We start from the raw sequence: 26,153 nt of genomic DNA, 5'->3' as shown, positions 1-26,153 counted from the left end.
ACTATTTGGAAGCAAAAATCAAAACATCCTTACTAATTGGATGATGGTTCTTAAGACTAAAATGTATTATCTATGCTTCTGATCAAGTTTAGGCACTTGCAGTATTTATATTGAATTTGTCATTACCCAAACACATCATGAGTGGCACCTACACTAACTTCGATGGGAGAATAATCGCACCCAAAAACAAGAAAATTCAACACTTAGCAAAAATAAGGTAAACTTAGATTTTGCAATACATAAGATGATATCATCAATAATCTAAACAATGACCCTACTAAAGAATTGAACATCAAAAAAATACATTAGAATCTAAAATTAATTGTACCAAAACACTACAATGGAGACAAGAGGGTTCAACCCAAAAACAATAGAAAATGTCTATGTACTAAACAATGGACTAGAAATTAAGTAAAGAACCCATGGTAGCCTAGAAGATTTGCTCACCCTTGAGTTTTAATGTTGTCTGCTCTCTAACTAAGGTCTTGAAAGAGTCTCCTAAAATTTTCTAAACACAATAAAACAAGAACACATATCGTATAAGTACATAAAACTAATAATATACTTGTAGGGACATTGGCAAACCCAAAATGAGATACATGAATAAGGACATATAACTTAGTAATGTAATAATGTCACGACCTGTTTTACAAGCCATGATGGCACATATAAAATTCCTCTAGTAGGTAAGACAAACCCTGACCCAGAGCTAACACAATGGGTTAATTTTGGAGGAAATGCCCAACAGAGGTTAAATTCAATGAACACAAGTTATAAATACACAGTATTCCAATCGATAAAGAAGTCAACATATGAATACCAATCCTATGACCTGGTAGAGCAAGTACAATAGAATCTAATGTCAATAATAAAACCCAAAAGACTTAGAAAATAGTCAATACACCAGTCTCAATAAAAAAGATTGAATAATAATAAGATAGAAGGAAATGAACAAGTCAAAACTCTAAGAGCTCATCCATTCTCTGAAAGATTAACCTTGTATAATCAATGGTCAACAACGATATTCAGTACACATATCTACACCAAAAAGCAACAAAAGTGTAGTATGAGTACCAAAATAATGGGTTCTCAGTAGAAATTATCGATCGACTAAGTTAAGTTATGATATAAAGATGATAAAATGAAAGATAACATAATTAAGTCAAGGTATAGAATCAATCCTGGATCATGTCCATCATCACTGCACATCATTAGCAAATAAATTGAAATAATAAAGAGTACAATACGTAGAGATATAATACTCTTTCAAACATAATTAAAATAATTTCTCCCATACGCCACTTGGTGCAAAAAAGTAAAGAACTCATCACAGCCTCCTATATGATTGGAGAGAACATATAAGGATAGAATAATTTATGCAGATGTTATTTTCACTAACCATCACCATTATTCAACCATCATCTCAGAATTCAACATCATTCGACATTATGCCATCACTTAGAAATTTACCAACATTGTTCCACAATCCATTAGTTATCCATTATTTATGTCTAATCACTAGCACATTTATCAACTAACCACCATCTATCCACTATTCACTATCATTCTCAACTAGGCACCCTCTATTATTAACTATTATAATATTAATTAACACCATATTTCAAGCCATATTATAACACGAAATATTCACAATTATCATTCGGACTCAAACTGGGAGTAAATATAATCAAAACTCAAAATTGAACCAGTCATAAAAATCATCAAGACTCAAAATTGAACTGGTCATAAATATTACAAGACTCGGAATTGAACAGGTCATAAATGCCATCATTATCATAATATTATAACCAATAGCATGAATAACAATATAGTCAATCATCATATCGACCAATAATATTATCAAGTACTAAGATTTCTTACCATAACCTCAATACCCTTTTCCAACAATCTAATACGCATAAAGGTTCACAAAATCTAACCTGTGCTATAACCTAAGATGGGTAAAGAGACCACTCTAATGCTAAAATGTAAGACCCCGCAAAATTATCTCATAATTTGTGCCTTAGAGCGTGTTCAGTAAAGTGTTAATCCAGTTCTAAAAGGGTGATAAGTATCTTCCTAAGTGAGAAGTATTTTGAACCGTGTATAATTTCCCCAATATCAACTTTTTGTCATGTAGAGAATTGAATAAGCTTTTCATCGATATTAAATTTGCCTAAATCTGACACTTGAGCAAAAAGTTAAAGCCATTTTAGTGAGACAGTGTGCAACCTGGCACTTTAGTACAGCGCGAAGCCAGCCAAAATGGCAATCATCAAAATCCAGTGAGCCTCCGAGATTATGGTGTATCGCGCCAAGGGTTAGTTTTAGAATTGTTAATTTTTAGTGCACCAACGTGATTCCACCGCGTCGTGGTGCCTTTCTAGTTTGCAACAAAGGTGGTAACGTGATTTCCACAGCATCGCACCATCAAGCAGTTTCCTGATTGTCCAACTTCTAGTGAGCTGGCCTGATTATGGTGCGTTTCGCCAGCATGTATCAAGATTTTTCAGTTTAATTCCAAGGGCGAAAACGAACTTTTCCCAACCACTATATATACTCCTTAACACGGAATTTGGCCTCATTTCACGTAAAATATCATTGTTTTCTCTCAAATTTGTTCAAGAACCAGAGCTAGGGTTTTTACAAAATCAAAACCCTTCCTTCTTATTTATGAGAAATCAAGAAATCAAGAATCTCTCCAAGGGCTTTCAAGAAAGAGTTTCTCTAAGGTATGCAGATGTCGATTCTTGGGTCCCTTTCATCCAAGAAGCTCAAGAACCCTTTTTCTAAATTTCAAAGCTTGTATGTGTATGAGTTTTAATGATTCATGTGAGTTGAAATTGATGTTCATGCTATTATTGAGTTGTGATTCATGTTTGTTTACAAGGTTTTCAAGCTTTGACCCTAGTATGTGGTTTTCATGTGATGTTCATGATAAACCCTCTTTAAGTTGCTTGTTAAGTGGTGTGTTCATGTCAATTAAATGTAGAAATTGTTGAATAAGCAAAGCATGCTCCTCATATGCTTCATAAAATGCTTATGTGAATGAATTAGAGCCATTATAGCATGTTGACTAGAAATCCCCAATTGTGTGTAAGCCTATGCATGTCAAGTGTTTCTTGAAAAGCCTTAGTGAATGAATTGTGGTATGATAGCATGAAATTCCCCAATTTTATGCTCTTTGATACATGATAAGACTTTAAGACATGCTAAGTGTTTGATGAATGAATTTTAACATGATAGCATAAAGTTCCCTAATTATGTGTTCTCCGGTACATTCCAAGACTTAAATATATGCGAAGTGCTTGATGCAAGGCCTTGTTGAATGGAGTATGATCCAATAGAATGTCTCCTTATACTATCACATATTTATGATTCCTAAATGATTGAAGTGATACCTTAGTGATTGTGATGGTGAATGATTGTTCATGGTATTGATTATTCAAGAATGGTTATGTTTTATATTTATTTTATCGAGTCCAGGGGGTATTTATACCTGATGATTTACTTGCAGTCTAGAGCCCGTGTTAGTTTTCACGATAATCTCAATCAAGCCATGATTCTCAAAACTTGGTAAGTTATAGAACTCTGTACTCTCAGACAGATATAGAACTTAAGTAATCTTAGTAATCTACGTAGTCTCAGTATTGGTAGTAATCTAGCCTCAGTTCTATACTCAGCTCAGATCTAGTAGTATTTAAGTGTTCAGTTCATACCTCAGTAGTATTCGAGTAATCTATTTTGAGCTCAGTGTCATTCAGTCAGATAACAAGATTCAGTAGTAGTTCGTCAGATACAGAACCAAGTAAATTCAGCTTAAATCAGTCAGATCATTCATGACACATGATCAGTATCAAATTTAGCTTAGTTTGTGTTCAATTAAGAATTTGTTCAGAGTCTTTCAGATGGGAGTAAAAGCTAGAATCGAGCGAGGGAAGGGATGGCGACTCCCCGTTAGAGAGCCAGAGTCGTTAGGAGCAATCCCTGAACTCCAAAACTACGTAGCTAGTGTAGGATGTAGGATTTACCCATCAGGAAAGGCTGGTCACCCGTCAGATAGGCTTGACTATTATATTGCCTTAGGCTTGACTTCTTACGAGGGTCACCTGTCAGATAGGCTTGACCAGAGAGATCTTTGCCCGTGACACTGTATTGATACCCTTCCAGCTGGAGTTACAGGTTGGACCCCACCAGTAGAGTTCAGGGCATGTCGATTAAGTGACTACTTTCTACAATTACAATTTTAGTATCAATCTTTAGAAATCAAGACTGTCAGACATAGTTATCTATCTAAGTGAGGAACTCAAATAGTTCCATTGATTTATGGACCATCTGTCAGATAGGCTTGGTCCTATATAAAGTTATTTTATATCAGATCTAGAGATCACCTATCAGATAGGCTTGATCTCAGTCTCAAATTCAGTTGAGTATTCTTATTATCAGATCTAGAGATCACCCGTTAGATAGGCTTGATCTCAGTCTTATATTCAGTTGAGTAATCTCATTATCAGATCCCAAGATCACCTATCAAAAAGGCTTGATCTCAGTCTCATATTCAATTGAGTAATCTCATTATCAGATCCCAAGATCACCCATCAGATAGGCTTGATCTCAGTCTCAGATTCAGTTGAGTAATCTCATTATTAGATCCCGAGATCACCCATCAGATAGGATTGATCTCTGTCTCAGATTTAGTTGAGTAATCTCATTATCAGATCTCGAGATCACCCATCAGATAGGCTTGATCTTAATCTTAGATTCAGCTGAGTATTCTTGTTTATCAGATTTGGACATGATCATTTCTTATCATTGATAGTAGACTTTGGAATCATTCGTTAGAGAGGTTTGATCTCTGATGCAATCAGTTGAGAGTAGAAAGCTCTAAATTCAGTCTTTGATATGAGTATATTTAGTTAATCAGTTTTAGTATCATCAGTTTTTGAGATCACTCACTAGATGAGACTGATCTCAACTCTAGTACTTAGTTATCAGTATTAGATGATTCAGTATTTAGTATCTCAGGCATTAGTAGTGAGTTCAGATAGCAGTAAAGTAGTATTCGAGTTTCAGTATTTCGACTCACAATGATTTTAGTTATGGTTCATGTATATGCATGTGTTCTCATTCAGTACTCTTATGATTATTCAGTTAAGTAATTGTTCATGCATAAGACCTTGCATTTAGCCTTACCTCATCTTCATACTTGGTACATTCTCGTACTGACGCATTTGTGCCATCGTGTTTTATTTGACACCATAGGTTCAGAGGCACAAGATCCAGAGTACCCTTAGCAGCTCAGTCCCAGTCGACAGTAGTAGACATAGCAGTGAGTCCTGTTCATTCGAGGATGATCATTTTATCATTATTACATCAAATTTTGTTTATTTTCAGTAGACAGAGTTAGTTGGGGACATGTCCCATTAACTACACAGCTCAGACAGTTTAGAGGCTTCTCGGACAGATGTATTAATGTTCAGATTTTAATTTTGAGTATTTTTTTTGATGTTTTGAACCTTATGGCCAATTTTCGGATTTATTATCTATATTATGCAGTGTTCAGTTACAGATATCAGTAGAGGGTTGGCTAGTGGTCCTTCAGGATCATGAGCACCGTGTGACATTCCGGTTCCAAAAAATTAGGTCATTACATCAAATTCGATTATCAGTCAAAATCTACCAAAACTAGGCTTAAGGTATCTAATTTAACTATTTGATGACAAACAAGCCTTAATTGACCATAATATAGGAAGTTTACCTAAAACATGAGCAACTAGGTTAAGTATACCAAATTTGAGTAACCTAAGTCATTCTCATACTAAGCATGAAGGATAAAGTCCAATTCACCTAAAGCACTAGGGAACAAGCTAAAGGATTCAAGCTTATGGTGTAAAAATAGCCTAAACAAATCAACTAACATCAAGTCATTAAATTCATAAAACCATCCACCTAAATCACATATCAGTCCAACACAATATCATCAATATACTTGAAGTAGCTCAATCTAACAAGGGTTAAACCTAGCATACTTCGATGCTAAAGAAAGCTTATGAACTACTAAACCTTTTCTTTCCCTTTTCGAGAAGCCTATTCAAGATGCTAAACTATAAAAAACACATTATACTCATCAATATAAGAATATCGATACCCATATTACATCATTATTCTTTGTGTCCAAAAAGTTATACCAAAGCCCCTATGTGGGTCCCACTCATAAAATATCATGTTTTCGAGACAAATCCAATATGACAACAAGCTCATGGAATCAAAACTCTTAAAAAATGAGTGATAACAAAGATAATTTTGGGCAAAAATCAATCCCTAAAGGATTTAGGACTTTGGTCAAGAACCAAGAAAATTCAACAAAAAGAGGGTGACATCTTAACTTAATTTGGATGATAATCATGAAAATAGATGTTAAAACAACTTTCCAATCACCAACCAGGCTCAATTTTTCGATATCATATTCTCTAGGGTTTTTTCTCTCAAGGTATGGATGGAAAATTGACTAATTCGCGACCTATGGGTTTTTTTTTATACCCATTCAAAGTCACCAGGTGCTGTAATCGCACACCCAGGTATGTAATTGCACAACTTGGCTGCAGAAGTAGATATGGTAATTGCCATACTTCTTAGTGCAATTACCCTCTACACAAAATATATGATCATGGGTCACACCAGATGTGACATGAGTCAAATTAGGGACTAGTCATGTTAAGCACCTCAAGTCCAATTAGGACCTGAGAAGTCCAATTAGGACCTGAGACCACCTCAAAAACCTAACCATAACCTCCTGGCAACCTATGTCGGATGAATTCTAAATATATAAAATAATAGAACAAGAATAAATCAAAGACATTACATAAAATCTAGAACCAAAATCCAGCAACCTCAAGCAAATGTCGAATCGGTGTCAACCCTAATTCCAATACCAATACAAAGCATGACACCAATATTAACACCACCTAGGCCTATAGTAATCACATAAATCCTCTAAAAAAACAAAGAATATCCAGTCGGGACATGCACCGAACATATCCAAAACTAAAGTCTAAGAAACAAAAGTAATGTAAAGATGTCCATAGAATGAAATGAAGTCTTCTGAAGTATGGAAGCTCAACACTCAGTTTAACTCTAAGTTGTACCTGCATCCAAGTCACTAAGAAGGAGTAGTAGTATGGCCTATTACTACATTGCGTAGGGATACAACGCCCAAAAACGATTAACAAAATGAAAAATAGTATATACTCAGGAAATAAAATAATTCCACTATTCGAAATCCAAATTAAATAACCATATGCAATCATATACGTACATACATATATACCATTCCAGGAAAGGGAATTAAGTTTTGAATGCTTTTAAAACCTTAATCCAGGTTGTGTAGCTTTACCATCATAATTCACCCACGGGCTATATGAGTCTAGTGTTACCCCCTGAATAGGCCCCAATGCGTGTAGCCGTAGGAACTAAAGATATCATAGGGGCCGGGGATTCTTGTGTACCTTTCGCCCAACATGATACAAATATATAAGTATCAATTTAAGGATTCTCATGTACCCCACAACCATATGGTCACAACGTATACCCTTCATGTTGGTAAATATAAGTTTCCAATATCCATCTATCAGACTCATACCTTAATTATTTGCTATTACAACCTGCCATTATTGACTAATTAAATTATTTAGGACATAACAAAACCACCAATTCCAGGAGTCAATTACCAAGTCTTTATGAAGTAGTATCATAATACTGACTATATCTTGCAAGTAATGTCATTAGTCAACACTTAGGGAATTCTCACGTACCCCACAAAGTTTCCAGTTAAACGAAAGTCTTGGATACCAAGGCCTTTCCAGTCTATTTAAAACCAACCAAACCAATTTAAGTTACATTACCATATTATGCAATGTAAAGATTTAAAGAATAGTCAAGTTATGTGACAAAGTCATTCTCATTGGAATTTTAACAAAATGTTGAGGGAATATAGTTTCCAATACTAAACCAAGTATCAATTGAACATTCCCATGTAACCACATGTTCAAACCTTAATTATAACATGAAAAACTATAAAAAAAAGCACGGGAAAACATTATCAAACCATGAACAACAAAAACCCTCAACATTTATTTCAAAACCCTAAATAAATCCACAATAATACAATGAAAACCATTCATTAAAACATGCTTTTAGATGAACTAACAATGAGGGATAAGTAACATGCCTTAGATAACAAGAATGACTGGGAGCTAGTTGTTTATTAAGTGACTATAGTACTTGATGGCTAGAAATCTAATGTACTAGTTAATGAGCCTTATCTAGTTGAAAGAAGATAGCTAGTGATTAGGGATGATACATGGATAATGATGTTGATAAGTTCAGTTTTGGTGAAGATTTATTGCTATGGATGACTAAGTATATGATGTCAATTAGTTCTTAAGCAAGGATTTGTGTATTAAAAGATGTTATTTGATAATAGACAAAGTATCTAAATGATGGTTAGTAGTCCTTTTTAGATGGTGAATAGTGAGATTATGATGGTTAGAAATGAACATTTGTTAATTGGCAATTATTGTGTAGTGGTGAATCTTTACTAAGTGTCAAATATTTTCTATTTAGTGAATAATGATTACGTGAATAAATGGTTAGGCTAATAATAAAAGGCCAACTCCATGATTCGACCCTATCACTTACATCAGTTGTGGGATATTCCAACCATTTCTACACTTTTATAATAATTTAGTCCCAAAGATAACTCTAGGCAACAAACTTATGAATTTATACTCTTTCAGCCACAACATGAGTTCGTGCACCTGTTATATATCTATGTATATATATATATATATATATATATATATATATATTAATGATTATGATGCTATGTATACTAGGGTTGAGTCAGTAGGATACTTTTTTGATAATATTAATACCCGACAAGGCTGGAGGATATTATGATAACGACATTGATAACTGACAAAGTTGAAGAATACTGTGATGATATATTAATACCTGATAAGGCCGGAGGTTGATTATAATAATGATGGTCATATGATGATAGTTATGATAGAGATGGTTATGAAGATGAGATTGTGATATTGACTGTGTACCTTTCATTAATTCCTACATATGTATCACTGATAACAAATATATGCCTATGTATATCAACAGATATGGGATGGTTGCATATATATGGGTGATGAATAAGCTTTGTGTTATTCTATGTTGATTGAAATTTTTGAGCCTAGGGCAGTGGAGGTACGCATAGGCTCGGCTAGGTTTTTAGTTGTCTAGAGTTTCAAGTTATTTGTGTTGTTATTGATATTGTTTCTATCATTATTATGGCTAGCTTATGATAGATTGTGTTGTTGATCTGATATTGAGATTTGAGGTATGTTCTTGGCGTCTTCTATTTAATGATTACATTGTTATGCATAATTATTTCATGTTTAGCCTTATGGATTAGAAGCCCTGAGTATAGTACATTTAAATCGTAGTAGGATTATAATGAGGTCTTGGAATGAGGATATTACTATCTAAGTTACGCTTTGAGGTGACCTCAGGTTTATATGTTTACATATATATATATATTTACTTATATGTAGATATGTTGCTAATGTATGTCTCTTTATTCATTTTTCCATATTGTATATTCGTTTCTTGGCCTTGTATATTGTTATATATCTTTATTTGGCTCCTTATTATATGTATTGGCTAGAGATATATGGTATAATATTGAAGTCTACTAAATGTGGTTAGTTCACCTTGATAATTCCTTAGTGTATTATATTAGACTCTTAGACTTGAACAAGATAGTTATCCCTTATTATCTCATTGGCTTTTTATATGATTTCTGACCCTTGGGTTTAGTTTTCATTCTATTTATATATGTTATATATATATATTTTTTTATCTTTGATATCAATTGGCAGTTGCCTACTGAGTACTATTTATTTGGTACTCATACTACACTTCTGCAGCCTGTAGATCATAGTATGGGTTATCATTGTTAATGCGTGTGTCATATGGAGCAACCATTGTTTAGAGACTTAAAGTGATCTCTTGATATTCGGAGTATCACTTATCTCTCTCTTATGTATTGGACTAGTCTCTATATTATATTCGGAGATAAGTTGTATCAGTGTATCTCTCTTGATATTTCACTTTTGTACTCTTATTATGTTAGAAGCTCTTGTACTGATAGCACCAACATTTGGGATTCTATTATTTATTAATCTTTTTTTTTATTTCATATTTTTTTCTTTATATTACTGAGTAGTCTATTACTAGCTATTTTGGACTATGATTTGGCTTGCCTACTGATGTGTTATGATAGGTGCCATCTTGACTAGAGGAATTTGGTCATGATAAATTGGTATTAGAGCCTAGGTTTCATCGATGTATTAGTATAAGAGCTAAGTGTTTAGTAAAGTTATATGGATTAATACAGCAACATCTATATCCTAGCTTTGGGAGGCTACAGTGACATTTTAGGAAATTCACTTCTTGACTCCTTATCACGTGCTCGAATTCCTATAAACCCTGGATATATCCTTTTACTCTATTTTATCTCTAAAGAATGATGTGACATTGTCGATAGATACTGAATATAATTCAACAAGCATTTCAAGAGTTTCAACACAATATCAAATAGAGAGTTAGAGATGGATATCAAAGATCTTCAGCAACAACCAAAAAGGATTTGGGCCAACTTAGGCTACAGTAAAACTCGTGACTACTTCAACCTTTGGAATTTGGGTCATGTTGTAGATCCCTCTTAGCCATAGATGTCATTTATTTATCGAGTAATTCTCAAATCATAGTTGGGTCTATTAGTTTTCATTGGGGTTCTTTACCAGTTTTGAGCATGAGATGCGATTTTGCGTATGGTCCAGGAATTTTCCTATGCTATATCCTTTTGAGCCAGACATTGGTGCAAGGATGTGTTAGAGGGTTAGTATTGTCACCTCATTTGGTGTTGACGTACTTGATAATAGTTAAATCTTTCTCCCTTTAGGTTTTTAATATAAGAGAACCATAGAGAGCATGTATGGATACTTATGGATATGGCGGAAAGAGGCATCCCATTAGTTTAGTGTTATTGGTAGTTTATTCAGGAGTGAGAATCCTTCCCGTTGAGTTTAGCTTTACCTGTAGTTCATTAACTCTACATAGACAATATTTTGTACTATAAATAGTTCTCAGATTAGTCATGATAATCATAGTGGGCAGAGTCCCCATCATACTTGAGGAGTGTGGTATGGTTCTTTGGGCTATGGCGATAATTTTAAATTATAAGGGGCAGTATCTAAAAGTATTCTAAGATCTTCTTAGTTTAGATGTGTCGTGATGAGACACTGGTTAAGAGAATTCCCTAGGTATGAGTTAGATGATCAACTAGAGTTAGTACGTATTCCCGACAGCCTAGAGTTCCAAAGACAGGATGTGTTTTTTGAAGTATGGACATAATTTTAAAGATTTATCTTAGCATTAGTTGGATAGCCATTTGGGCTCAGTTTATGTTCTCTTTATATTAATTCTTCGACAGTTACTACGATCGCTGCTAACTGCTAATCTAGGGAGTTTCCTCGACATCAGATTCCATTAATTCAGCTCATTCAGATCAACCTTATGATGTTGTAGCATAATTAGTTAGAGATAGTATGTGCGGAACCTCAATGATGATTAAGTTGATCAGTTTCAGTTGGACCCATTAAGATTTATTTTTTCCTATGCCCATAAGGCATGTGGTTATAGATGTCACCATGATTGGTGTGCTTTTATTTCTTGTATTTATCTCATATTTTCTGTATTAGGATTTTCATACTCATTGATGATTATATGCCATAATGAATTGATATCGTCCATTTTGTGCCTTATTATTAACTTTATGATTATGCTACTACTCCATGGTTTATTTTCTTTGTAGTGGATGGAGTAGATCTATATTGATATTTTCCCATTTGGGTGACATTTTTGGGTTTAGTCCTCTTTCTCTTTGTAGATCGGCCTTAGGTGGCCCTTGTGTGGTACATAATATTGATGTTCATTTTGGTACTGCCAGTTTAGTATGTTGATATTGATATTGTTGTTGTGATTGCTACCACTATGTGAACTTATTGCTATTAATTGATATTATTACTTGATGAATTTGGTCCTCGCTGGGTAACTATATAGACTAGTGTTATCTAGTTAGGCTTTTATTTTCTTGTGAAATTATTCAGTGGCTTAAGTAGTTATAGCCTAATTTGATGATTTCTTTCCCCTAGCATGATGAGGTTGACTGTGTTCCCTTTTGGTTAGCTATATTAGATTAATTCGGGGAAGTATTATGATATCAAAGAAAAGTTGACCTTCTGTGGTGCTAATATAATTCTAGGATTGAGGATTTAGTTGTATTACCTGTTTTTGAGTTTGGGATTCTTAGACTTTCCTTTTTCGATTGCAAAGGTTTTCACCTTGGCTATTTTTTTGATATAGTCCATTTTGAGCTTGACTAGCTTTTGGGTTCATTTTTCATTTCTGGCTATATCATTTCATAATAGTGGTTTTAAGGTTGAGATATTGTGGATTCACCTCTTAGATTTGTTGGGTTCGTCCCCTTTTGATGGTTTGTGCTTGTTATTACTGTGGAAATTAGATGCTCCTTCCCTGTAATATTGTTTTTCCTTAAGTAGAGTTAGAGAGTTAGAGGTAGGTGGCCTTTCCTGTGATCGCTTCTTAAGTTTGAAAATTGAAAATTCTTCATCATGAGTTATTGATTTTTTGGTGGTGGTCTTGGGGTTGACCTTGGTTTTGAGATTGATATATTTCTTCTATGATGATGTGATTATTGGATAGATCGAGTGGTGATTGTCCTACTTGGGTGGATTTGGGGAATCCTCATTTTAGAGGTTTTACGACTTAATGAGGCATAGTGGAGAGTTTCTCCTTGATGATATATGCCTATGTCTATTCTTTACTAAGATGGAGTGTAAGAATAATTAGTTGTCGGTTAATGTTTTATTTCTTTGAGTTGCTAGAATTTTTGCCAATACTAGTGTGGTTTTCAATATTGGGATGTTTTTGACTATGTTTGGATAGTTCATGCCCTCTAGTGGTTATGGAGTGAGTTATTTACGTTTTAAACCTATGTTAATCCTTTTGTATGATTCTTATTTTGTGGCTATATTTTCTATCCTCTAGCTGATATAGAGTTGGTTGCTTGCATTTTTAGTAGATGGTTATCCCTCTGGTGATTGTTGTCCTTCAAATATGTCTTGAGTGGGACTTGGTGTGATCAATCTCGTATATGTCAGATTTGAATACTAAAGTAGATTTAAATGGTTGGCAAAGATATAGGATTATTGATTCAGTTTTGATTTGATACCTTGGACTGGCGACTTGAAAGTTATCATTAATTTGGAGTATGAATTCCTATCCATCTTCTGGTTTGGTTTGGGTGGTTGAGATTAAGAGATTTACCATTTGTGTTGAGATCTCAGCTTGAAGCAGTAGAGCTTGAATGCAACCTTTATTTTAGACTTGTTTCAGTTTAGATATTATTTATAGTCTGGTTGAGCCTACTCTATGGTTGCCTATTTGGTCTTCTCAATTTGGGATGGATTATATTTGATAAGTGTTTAGATTAGAACCCATGGACTCGGTATTTGATATTTCAATTTTGACCCAAAGTTTTAGTTTTCTTTGAAAATTTTGGATGATATACTCAGTAAGAGTAGTATACTCGAGTTGTATTTATTATGGCTTCATTCTTTGTTGATAGGACATCCTGGAACGAAATATTTAGTGATGAGTAGGTATACCTTGTACTTTGAGATTTCTATTTGATTTTTATTCGAACTGGTTGAAGCATTAAGATGGATTGGGTTCTTTGATTATCTCTATTTATGGGCCCTAATAGCACCTTATGATCTTATTGTCATGTTTGCTATTTAGCCTTTCAGTGGGCCAACTTTAGTTCTTCGAGTCCTCTGTGGTGAGATTATGCGTACTGGACACTGGTGATTTTCTTCCTAGTTCGACTAGATTGCAAGTATAGAATGGTAAAAAAAGGTTATATTTATTTTTAAAGTTGGCGGTATGACTCATGTCTTGGGTTGTGTTTTGCTTGGATAAGCGTTGGATTGATTTTTGTTGATTTATAGGTGGTATCAGCGTGTTGTGGTTCAGATATGCATATATCAATCTTTTTTGTTCAGTTTTAGGCTAGTTAGCGGTTAAGTTGAGATTTGGCTATTTGGAAGTATAATAAGAGTGCTGGTTGAAAAAGGGATTCCTGTGGATAAATCCCTTTCAAGTGTTCTCTCTTCATTGAGAGTATGCAGGACAATTGCCTCATCCTTTTGAGGTTTGGAGATTCTTTCTATTTGTTTAACTTTTAGGGATGAATGTCCTTTTACTAGTGAATATTATAATGACCCTTTCAGTCATTTTTCATATCTATGCTTATTTTCCCTGTTTGAGTTTCTACATAGCAACCAATGATATTTGTGTCTTGTTGGAATCAACGGTTCTGTTATTGGGCAGTTCATTTGTTTTTTAGAGCTAATTCCATGTTTTGAAGTGTTCGCTGGTTTCAAATAGCCACCGAGCAAAAATTTCAATGAAATGATCTCGAATGCAAATTCCAACTGGGCTAGAAGATCCAGAATATCGATTTTGGGCTAGGTAGACCATTGGTTCGGGTCCCAATACACCTGATCTTATTTCGACCTATTGATCAGAAAGTTAGAAAATCATAATATGGGTGTAGGACCCACATTTGGTTGAAAAGACCTTGGATTGAAAATCCGACTTCGCCATCATATCTGAAATGTCAATTTTAGGCTAGGGCATCCTTGGTTCAGGTCCCAAGGCTCCCGAACATATTTTGGGCTATTGAGAGGATTTATGAACAAAATAGATCTATAGGTATGGGCCCCACTTTTTTCCTAAATGATCACCGATGAAAGTTTTGATGATTCCAATGGATTTAAAATATGGTTTAAACTCAAAATTTACTATTGGATCATGTTATTTGGATTTCGAATGAGTCTTGAGGGTTAAAATAAATATTTTGATTTTCCTATCATCTGGTGCCCAGGGGAGCAACCACGATGGCGGCAAATTGTATGATGATCATGATAGCGAGATATCGACCTCTAGATGGTGATTGTTGACTCTCCAAATCTGGTAGGGGTATTTAAGGACCCTATAGGCCGCGTTTCGGTCATTTTTTACTCATTTTTTGAACCTAGAAGCCCTTAAGGAGTGTAATAACTCAAAATTAAGTCTTGTGGGTATCAGTGGAGCTTGATTAACATCTCATATAATGATTTTCATCTAGATTAAGGTAAGATTTCATCACTTTATCGATGAATTTCTTAGTTTTTCACCCAAAACCAAAATTTAGTTCAGGGCTTAATTTTATCCAAAAATTTGCCTTGTTTTCACCCATTTCATAAGGTTTATAATTCCTTGTTCATGTATGAACATTGGGTGGACCTTGGAAATATGTTTTTTCGTAAGTAGGACCCACTTGGGGTTTCTGGTGTCATTTTTGGACCCGAAGCACAATGGTGCAATATGGGTATTGTTAGACTCGTATTGATGAGCAGATTATTATTTTGATAGTGTGTTGGTATTTTGGACTTGAGCAAAAAATGGGCTTTTATTGAGTGGTGGGAGGTTCTGCGGTTCGTCTTTGAGGTAGGCTTCTGTCTACTCTTCTTCATAGATAATTTGTGATATATATTGCGTTTGAATATGAATGTTAAGTGAAACACCTAGACTTAGAACCATTGGTACCGATGGAAGGATTATTCAATTTTTCACATAGTAATAAGTCAAAATCTTAAAAATTAGACATGTATAAAAGTGTATTAATCTTTAAATCAAGTCTTTGACACTTTTGGGATGAATTTAAGCTAGGTTAAAGTACGGGGTGTTACACATTGGATATGAGGCATATCCTTATTTTCCTCCCTTTTCATACCCTATGCAGTATGGTAAGGGTCACTTACTATCCTAGGTATAAGTGACCCTCTCCTCAATCGTACCAAAGGGTATGTGTCATACCTAGATGAGTCGTATGGGGTGAGATCCTAGCTTGCAGTGGACTAAATTTTTTACGAGTGGGGCATACGAGTTAGGGGTGAGTCATACCCTTTGGATTGAATCATTGGTGTTTGTTCATATCCTTAATAGTATGTGTAACCTAGGAGAAGCCTAGGGTACGAGTCAGGGTACCACTCATACCCTAGGACAGACTACTTAAATGAGTCGTATGGTCAGTCATACCCTTGGACAGGTTCAATTTTTAGATTTTAATTAAGGGCCTTGTGCTAATTTCCCATTTCTAAAACCCTAATACCTCTCACTAAATAGGTGTGTGTAGCCTTATAAACATATATTTTGATGGATCAAACACCTTAAATATTCTCTGAAGCTCATCTTTAAAGAATCGGAGTCTACAGTTTCAAAAGTGATCATGAAGAGGCAAATGGGAGTCAAAAGTTTTGGTGATTCATCTTGTTCAAAGCATGTAACTTTTTCCCCTTACTAAACAACTCTATACCCATGTATTTCTCAGTTTTATTAGTATGTGTACATGGTGGTTTTGAAATCAAATAAAAAGGTTGTTGCCTAATGATGATTCTTGCTTAGAATTATGCTTATGCATGTTATTAATTGTAGTTTGCACACGTGAATGCTTTTGGTATGTGGTTTAATATGTGTGTCTTGAGAACCCTAGCCTTGATGATTTCTACCACAAAATTAGCCTTGGTTAAGACATGTACATAAGGTGTTTATGAAAATTACAATTAATATGTCTTGTTACATAATGATGATGTTTTGAACTAGGTAATGAAACAATATGTATGAATGCTTGATAAATAATGCAGTGAGGGTAAAATGAGCCTTGTAATATGTAATTGATGATCTCGATGATTTGATGAATGAGAAGCGGGTTAAAGTCCCAAAAATAAAAATGAACTTGATTTGTGTATTAAATGAACTTATGGTATGGAATTACTAAGAAGTGTGAATAGTTTGTAAGGATCTTGAGGACCATAGTTTGAATTAATGATTAGTTGAATTAAGGCATTGGTTTATTTAAATTGTTGTGCAATAAAGGCTCTCATGAAGACCCTGTGGTCATGTTTGGTGTTGAATTAGCTAAATAGGTTAAAGTCTCAATGTCGACTAATGAGTGTCATGATGACTTGAGATTAAAGTCCCTTGCCAAATGAAATCTATTGTGGTTGAAGTCCCTTGCATAATAAGATCTCATGAGGTTGAGGTGCCTCACCAAATGAATTGGCTTGGGGTTAGGGTGCTCTATCTACTATGGCATGAGGTTAGAGTCCCTTGCCTAATATGTGAGCATGTGGTTAGAGTCCCTTGCTTGAGTGAATATTTTTGAGTGGTTGGAGTCCGTTTCTTAAATAGATGTGTCTGTGTTTAGAATCCCTTACTTGATGATATGTGAATATGGTTAAAGTCCTATGGCTAATAAGAAATGCTTGAATGTATGAGTTTGGAAAGTTGGAGTCCTCCATTGCATGCATGATGAATTAGTGCTTTCTAAGTGTTGATAAGACTTGTCCCCTTGGTTAGCATGTGATATGTCTATATATATGGATAAGGTTACGAATGTGATTAAATATGATATATATTACTTGTTATTGAATTATGATGCTATTTTATCCTTATCCATGAGTTACATACTAGTATTCCAACCTCTAACCGTGTTTAGATGTTATGTCCCCACGCAACATAAGGGCTGGAGAATCCTCTTCTCTTCCTGCATAGTTTTTAGGTGATTTAAGAGGTTTGTGCATTGAATATGGAGTGGTGAGCTTCCTTATTTCGGAAGACATTCATCCTTGGTCCCCTATATGTAGAATTAGACTTATTTTGATTGGTTTGGCTATTGTCGTGTGCTTGTCCCGACATATACATTTCTAAACTTCGGTCTGTATAGATGTATCATGGATGACTGTGGAGTTGGATATATTGTCTAATGTGTTTATATTTATGAAATGGTTAGACATTATTCTAGTTATGACTTATGGTATGTTTTCTTCTATCTCATTTTTAATTGGGATTCACCTGACCCATATAGTTAATGTGATGATTATGATGGGTTATCGAGGCAACCTCCAGTTCATGTGGGCTTGAAGTTCCCTTATGACATGGCATAATTTTATGGTGTGTCAAGTTGGTATAAGAGCCTAGGTTCTTGGTCAATTGGGTTTCCACAATACCGTGTCGAGCAGACTCTCTTTTATAGGTGTGAAGCATGCCACACTTATAAAAGAGGAGCTATAAGACATCTTAGGGAAATGTTTCCCTTTTTTGTGTTTCTATATTGAGCTATAGAGTCTAAGGTCTTGGATTACTTTGATTTCTATTTTCTATCTTTCAGTTCATGCCTCTAAGGAGATCTGAGACTCAGTCAAACCCTTCTGTGGTCCCTTAACTTCTGGAGTTCGAACTCGGGTTATGGCTATGACATTCGACTATCTTCTTGGGGTTCTACTTGTCCCTACTAACCCTGACTATGAGAGTGACCCTCCTATTTTGTCACCTCAAAGGGATGCTTCCAATGCTGAGTTTCATTGCTCTATCAATCCCTTCACTCAATTAGTAGCCCCTCAAGTGAAGCGTGGTTCTCTGACTACCATTTCTTCTGAGGAAACACGAATTGTAAAATTTATGAGGTTAAACCCTCCCATGTTCTCTGGTATAAAGGTTGAGGATGATCCTTAATGCTTCATTGATGAAATTGAGAAGATCTTCCAAATTATGCATGCTTCGGAGAATAAGGCAGTTGTGTTTTCTTACTACAAATTGAAAGATGTAGCATACCAATGGTACGGGGAGTAGGAGTTGTCTAGAGGTATTGATGATTTTCTCGCCATATGGGAGGACGTCTCCGAGGCTTTCTTAGACCTCTTCTTTCTTCAAGAGTTGAAAGAGGCAAAGGCAGAAGGTTTTTGAACTTGTAGCAAAGGAGGATGTCCGTTTAAAAGTATTCCTTAAAATTCCATCAATTGTCAAGGTATACTCCCGAGATAGTTTCTAGCATGAGGGTTAGAATGCGTAAGAATGTATCAGGATTTGTCCTGTGAGTTAGTCCTTAAGAGTAAGGAAGCCTTGTTGATTGACAACATGGATATTTCTAGGTTGATTGTGTATTTGTAATAAGTGAAAGAAGACAAAAAAGCAAGTTGAGCATAGTGAGAGGCAACAAAAGAAATTTAGGACTTCTGAGCATAGTGGTGGTGATGGTGGTAAGTGGCCACAGAAAAAGTGGGGAAGTTCGATTTCTTTCTCCTAGGCTAGTGTTTACTCTCTTTACCTGACTTATTTGAGTGATCATCGGACTCAGTTTAGTGATGGGTCTCAGGCGCATAGTGCCCAATATAAGGCTAGTGGTTCCCAGTTGGCTCAACCTCGCCTTTCTTGCAAATTCTTTAGTCTGAGTTATCGTGGTCAGTGTGAGAAGAGGAGAAATAGATTTTTCCATTATGGTCGTATTGGGCACATGCAACATGGTTCCCCTCTCTAGCAACTTATTAAGCCAATAGGTCACCTATTACTACTCTTTTTACTCCCGCACTGAAAGGTGCTATGTCTGCCTCTGCTTCTATTTCTTGAACCGGTGTTGGCCGAACCACTTTTATGCACTTGCCAATTGCCAGAATTCTAAGGCATCTCCCGATGTTTTCAAGTGTTGCGGCTCAAACACACACGCAAGTTCACGTGATCGTAAAGTAAAATAGTGACTTAGAAAGTCAGATATTGTTCCCACGACGACTAAGAAATTAGAAATTTACCTAACTTTTAGTTTTAGACAACGAGGTCTTAAGTGTTGTAAAGTACGAAGGTGTTTGTGAAATTCCAAATAAAAATTATAAAAAAAAAGAAATAGCAATTTATGACAATAGGAAAGCAAGCAATGGTTGTAAGAAATAATGATGAGAATTCCAGGGATGAGCACATCTAACAATCATACAATTCTATCTTCTTATTGCATTCTAATTGGTTATCGGATTGTTGCTTCACAAGATTTATGGTACGATCTTGTTATCCCGACTCAAAATCTTCTAGCTATTGAATATCGCAACTACAACTCCCGCAAAGATGCAACAATTCATCTAGATAAATGAAGTTATCTTCTTGCATTTGAACCAAGCAAGGCTTCTAGGTATATCCCTATCCTAGATGCTAATTTAACCCCCAAATTTCATAGAAGGATAAGAACCTTGCTCCTTAATTTCTTTGTTCTATCCTACGATTCTCCTCCCCAATTCACATAGAAATATAGATTTATTCTAATGGTGACCACTTATCAAACTAGTAAGCTCAAGAAATTAAGAACAACCCAGATGATAATCCAAAAAGAAACTATGATAAAGAATATCAAAGAGTAATCATATTCTTGGCCTCAACCCCAGAACAAGGGTATTTAGCCACTTATGTTTGAATTCAACATTAAAAAATAAGTAATTAATCATCCCAAGAATTAATCTTGAAGTAAAGATGTTCAAAAGAAATTCTAAGAACCCTAAGAGAGAGAATTTTGTGTTTTTATGCTGTTGCTATTCTTTCCAAAGAGACACCAAATGGTCTAGAATTTTTCCTTTTATAGCTGGGCCAAAAAACCCAATTTGGTCATCCAGTGCGATGCGCTGTGCTGTCAAATACCATATTTCTCATGAATTTGGGCCATCACGGAAGGTTACTATTTCTTGAAAATAGTAATTTAGCTCATCACCACGATGCGGTGACATCGCGGTGAGCTACTAGATACTGACAAATGCGATTTTATCTTTCACCACGACACGCTAAGCTATAGACTTCAAAAAACTGACAACTTGGAAAACGGCTCATCACCGCGATGTGGTGGTATCGCGGTACCTCATTGGTGTTTGACAAGCACCATTTGGTCAGTCGGCACGGTGCAATGATTAAAAAATCGACAGTTCTGACTTTCTCTTGTCTTTCTGAGCTATGTTTCAATGACTTCGTTTGTTCCCTCTACCATTACATATAATTAATGTGTCCAATAAAGTCAGATTCATCATAATTTAATTCTGCAAACACTAATCATGACCATTAGATAATGAACACACTTAAAGCTCAGTTACAATCAGAATAGCACATTATAGCTTTCGGAAAAAGTCCAAATATGGGTGAATATTGGTGATTGAACATATAAATATGCACAAGATCACTAAACCACACTTATAACCCTGTTCGTCCTCAAAAAATTTAAATAATCAACATAATTACTCAATTTTCACACCACAACCTAAGAGTTATGCTTGCGTTGGGCACTTGCAATTTTAGCAATGATTTCTTATCTCAAAAATGTCAAAATAATTTTAGGACATGGGACAATTTGTTTCAAACGCCTCTATTTCAACAATGAATTTCAAAATTTTTGGCAAACTCAATCAAATAACTCAATCTAGAAATACTAATAGTAACCATGCACCTTTAGAACAAGAAAGCTTCCCCATATTAGATCACATCAATTTCAATGTATAACCGAAGTGGGAATATCAAAATCAAATCACTCTCTCTCAACAAAGATTTCATACTAATAGTCGGATGTTGTTATGTAGGATCAACTAGGTCTTTTATAGTTACAATATAAGCTAGGGGATGGGTAGGAACAATTTAGGAAATAATGACTAATCTCCCTAAGATCTTTAATGCATTTCATTACACAATCAGCATCATACATATCAACCCAATTTTCACTTTACTACCTTCACACATCATTTATTACACCCCAATTACATTAAACACATTACACGAACTTTAGCGGGAGTATTATATATATTTTTTATTTTTTTAATCATAATCAATTTCCAGCTCTTCTTCACACGCATTTGTTGTAACGCACCCCTATAATATCCACCCTAAACTTTAATGAAGGTGCACAATGTCCGTAATGGACCAAGGCCAAAATAGGTTCATTGTAACCCAACTAAGCAATAAGAGAACTGAAATTCTTAAACTCCCAGCCACAACAATTGTACACCAATAACACACTACTCTGAGGCTTCAGTTTCTCCTACTATGTACTTGAATTTCATGCCCCTTAATCACTTAATCGTCTAGATTAAAGAACTTTGGATCTTTGAATATGTAATACCTCGTATATTTCTAAGCTAGAAATTGAACTGTTGTTCCTACACATGAAACCTCCTATCCTATGATTCATATTAGAATACATGAATTAGGATGAGTATCCTAGTGATGATAGAGCTTATGATGTGTTAAGCATGTTCATAAGAGTCACTTAGAGTAAGCCAACAAAGAACTTTTGAATCCACCAAGTTTTTGTGTGTGATTTCACATAGATCATCTTTAAACGAGTATAACTTGGTTTATAGGTGGTATTTTGGAGGATTTATACCCTCCATATTGTAGAGAATTAATAATCTTTCCGTCGATACCAAATTCACCTAAAACGGACACCCGTTGAAGAAGTTATGGCGATTTAAAATTTCTGCAGTGTTATTTCAGTCAGTGGCACATCGCGTCATAAGCCAAAATGACGTTCGTCGATTTTCAGTGTCTCTCCACAATTCCAGCGTGTCACGGTGAGTTTCCAGGTCACAAGCGGGTGGAAACTCGATCTCTCTTGCTCACATCGGGGGCCCAAATGGGGTAATTTTCATAGAAATTAAGCGACGTATCTAGAGGGATATTTGGATCATCTTCCCCCCTTATATAAGTCCCAAACACGGGATTGATGCCCCAAATCAGCTCTTTACATTACTTTTTATCAATATTCTCTCAAGAACAACCAACAACAAGTCTAGGGTTCAATTGGGGGTTTCAAATTCCAAGCTTATTTCACTACTATCTTCACAGATTATTAATCTAAGGTATATGTAGTGTTCATCTATGGATCCAATCCGTTCATAGAGCTCAAGAACCAACTATTTTGTGAACTTTTTGTGGTGATATGAGCATGTACATATTGATGATTGTTTTAAAAGTTTTAAGATGATATCTAAAGGCGTTTTCATGAAATATATATATGGTTGTTAGTTGAAAACTATGAACTTTAGGTGGTGTAATATGGTGTAAGTTATGAAACACACCTATGCCTTAAAGAATCCATTCTAGGTGTTTGATAAAATGCTTGGGATGCTAGGAATTTATGTTTACATGGATCCATGATATCTAAATGACAAGTCTATGTTAGCTATATACTTAAATATGAATTCCGTGCTATTGATGTGTTGCTATTGTTGTGGTATGAAGCATGCATGATAATGGATATGTATAATATGTACACAAAATATATCCATGCAATCCCTACAATGTTTAAGATGTTGAATAACTACATGAAGTATAGGATCCCCTACCTATGATATTATGAACTGTGGACTCCAATCTTCTGATCAAGTTATGTCATGTGTGTCAGTTTCCTTCTATCTAGTCTTGGGGGTATTCGTACATGAAAAAATAGCTGTGGCCTAGATCCATGTCATGTTTTCACGATAATCTCAGTTAAGATATAATCTATAGAACTCAGTCAGTCATGTGACTCAAGAAACCTCAAAAATATCATGATCTCAGTTAACTCTCAGATAGTAGTACTATTCCATCAGTCAATGAAAATCAGTTAATTAGTGCATGTACAGTTAGTTGAATCATGTTCAGTCTCTTCAGATAGGATTAAAAGTTAGCACCGAGTTAACCTAAGGATGGGAACTCACCTACAAGTTTAGGGTTTGATTCTTAGCAGTCATCCTTGGGTTCCAGGACTATGTAGCCAGCATCGGTTGAGACATCTTAACTTGTTAGATTAGGGTTGATGAGGTGGCATAACCTGTCAGTTCAAGGTTCCCACTGCTCTTGTTTACAGTACCTGCCAGCTAAGGGTCACTCACAACTGTCCTTATTAGTGGTGTGGTATTGACACCCCTTATGTCGGGGCAGAGATTGGACCCTAGCTTAGCCATAATAGCATGCATAGGGCATGTCGGTTAAACAACTACCTCCCACAGTTTCATACTCAGCCTTATAAAAGAACTCATACAGTTCTTCAGATATCAGTATACCAGGACTATTAGATACAGTAAAATTCAGTTATAGCACGGGACTCAGAAAGTTCCATCAGATTCAAAACTATCAGACCCAGTCGCCCATGTTATTAGAAATACAGTTTCATCCATGTCAGTTATCAATAAACCATGTATTAGCATATAGATTTAGCTATCATGTATTCATGATCTCAGTTACTATGTATGTATATTTGTACTCTTACGTTCATATCAGTTACTCAGTTAGCATTATTCATGCATACAAACCCTTTACATTATCCTACCTCACTCGTATGCTCAGTACTCTAGTTGTACTAACGTATTTACGCTATGGTGCTTTCTTTTCATGTTACACCATAGGTTCAGAGACACGAGTTCCAGACTAGCTGTGGCAGCTTTATTCTAGTATACAGAGTTGAAATGAGTCCTCTTCATTCGAGGATGATATGATATTATTTTATTTCATTTATTATTTCAGCTTAGTTTTGCTAGACGGAGTTAGTTGGAGACATGTATCTTCAACTCCTTATTCAAACAGTATTTAGAGGTTTTCAGATTTAATTCAGATTTGATTCAGTTTTTAGTTGTTTTAGGTATCTTTCACCTACACGAATTTACTATTTTATAGATTCTTTATATAGTTGAACCTTATGGCCTACATGATCATGTTTTCCGCATTATTATATAATATATTGTAGTGCATAGGTACAGATATCAGTCATCGGTTAACTTGTGGTCCTTCAGGGTCATAAAAACCATGTAGCATTTCGGTTCAAAAAATTGGGGTGTTACAAACTTGGTATCAGAGCCTAAGGTCAATAGAGTCCTAGGAAGTCTAAAAGCCGCTTTTAGTAGAGTCTTGTGAATGGGTGTGTTGCGGCCATATTTATGTGCAAGAGGCTATGAGATGTTTAAGAAAAGTTTCCCTTCTTTCAGTATTCATGTCATTCAAGTGAGCATAATCACAAGTCAGTCTCTCAGTCTGATCCGCTTCTTCTCTTCATTTCATAACATGCCTCCTAAGAGAAGAAATCAGTCAACCCCTTAGTCCAAAGAACCTTTGGGCGATCATGTTTCTCATGTAGAGTTTAGGACCGCATTTACCACACTTGATCAGTCTGTGGCTACCCAAAATGAATGGCCACTAGTTATTTTGCCCAATCCAGTGGCCAATTCCGCAGCAGCTAGGATTCGGGACTTCACCCAAATGAACCCTCCATCTTTCTTTGGGTCTAAGTCTGATGAAGACCCTCAAGAATTCATTGACCAAGTCCAGAAAGTTATTAATATCATGGGAGTTACTTCTGTTCAGAGTGCTGAGTTAGCCGCATACTAATTACAGGATGTCAATCATACTTGGTACAAATAGTGAAAGTCTAAGAAGGTAGATGATGCAGGTCCTATTGAGTGGGAGAATTTGTCACGGCTTTCTTAGATAGATTCTTTCCCAAAAAGCTGAGAGAGGCCAAAGTTCTTGAGTTCATCAACCTCAGGCAAGGAAATATGAAGGTTAGAGAGTATTCTCTTAGATTTACTCAGCTAGCCAGATATGCCCCTTATGTGATTGCAGACAATAGGGCTAAGATAAGCAAGTTCATATCAGGGGTGAATGATAGCATGGTAAATGAGTGTAGATCTGCGATGCTGAAAAGTGATATGACTTTAGATAGGCTCATGACCCATGCTTAGCAAATAGAGGAGCAGAAGATTAGGACTAGGGAGAGACAAAACAAGAGAGCAACGCCAGGCAGTTTCAGTTTTGCTTAACCCAAATCAGAGGGAGAAAACCGTTCACAGTTTCTTCCTAAATCATCAGCTCCAGCTCATTCTTCCGCCTGTGTTGCAACTCCTTCCGCCACCAGTGCCCTAGTGCCAAAATTCAGAGAAGGCAACAGAGATAGAGCACCAATCTCTAAATCTCAGGGTAGTGTTAGCAGTGCCCGAAAAAATCCTTTATGTCAGAGTTATGGTAAGAACTATAAAGGTATTTTTAGAGACGGTAGTGATTTCTATTTTGGTTGTGGCAAGACAGGCCACAAGATTAGAGAGTGTCCTTAGTAAGGTCCTCAGGGTCAACAGAACCGTTCCACA

Source organism: Capsicum annuum, chromosome 8 (genome assembly GCF_002878395.1).
Source record: "Capsicum annuum cultivar UCD-10X-F1 chromosome 8, UCD10Xv1.1, whole genome shotgun sequence".
Lineage (NCBI taxonomy): Eukaryota > Viridiplantae > Streptophyta > Magnoliopsida > Solanales > Solanaceae > Capsicum > Capsicum annuum.
The sequence above is the reverse complement of the archived record's forward strand: the minus strand, read 5'-3'. Positions refer to the sequence as shown.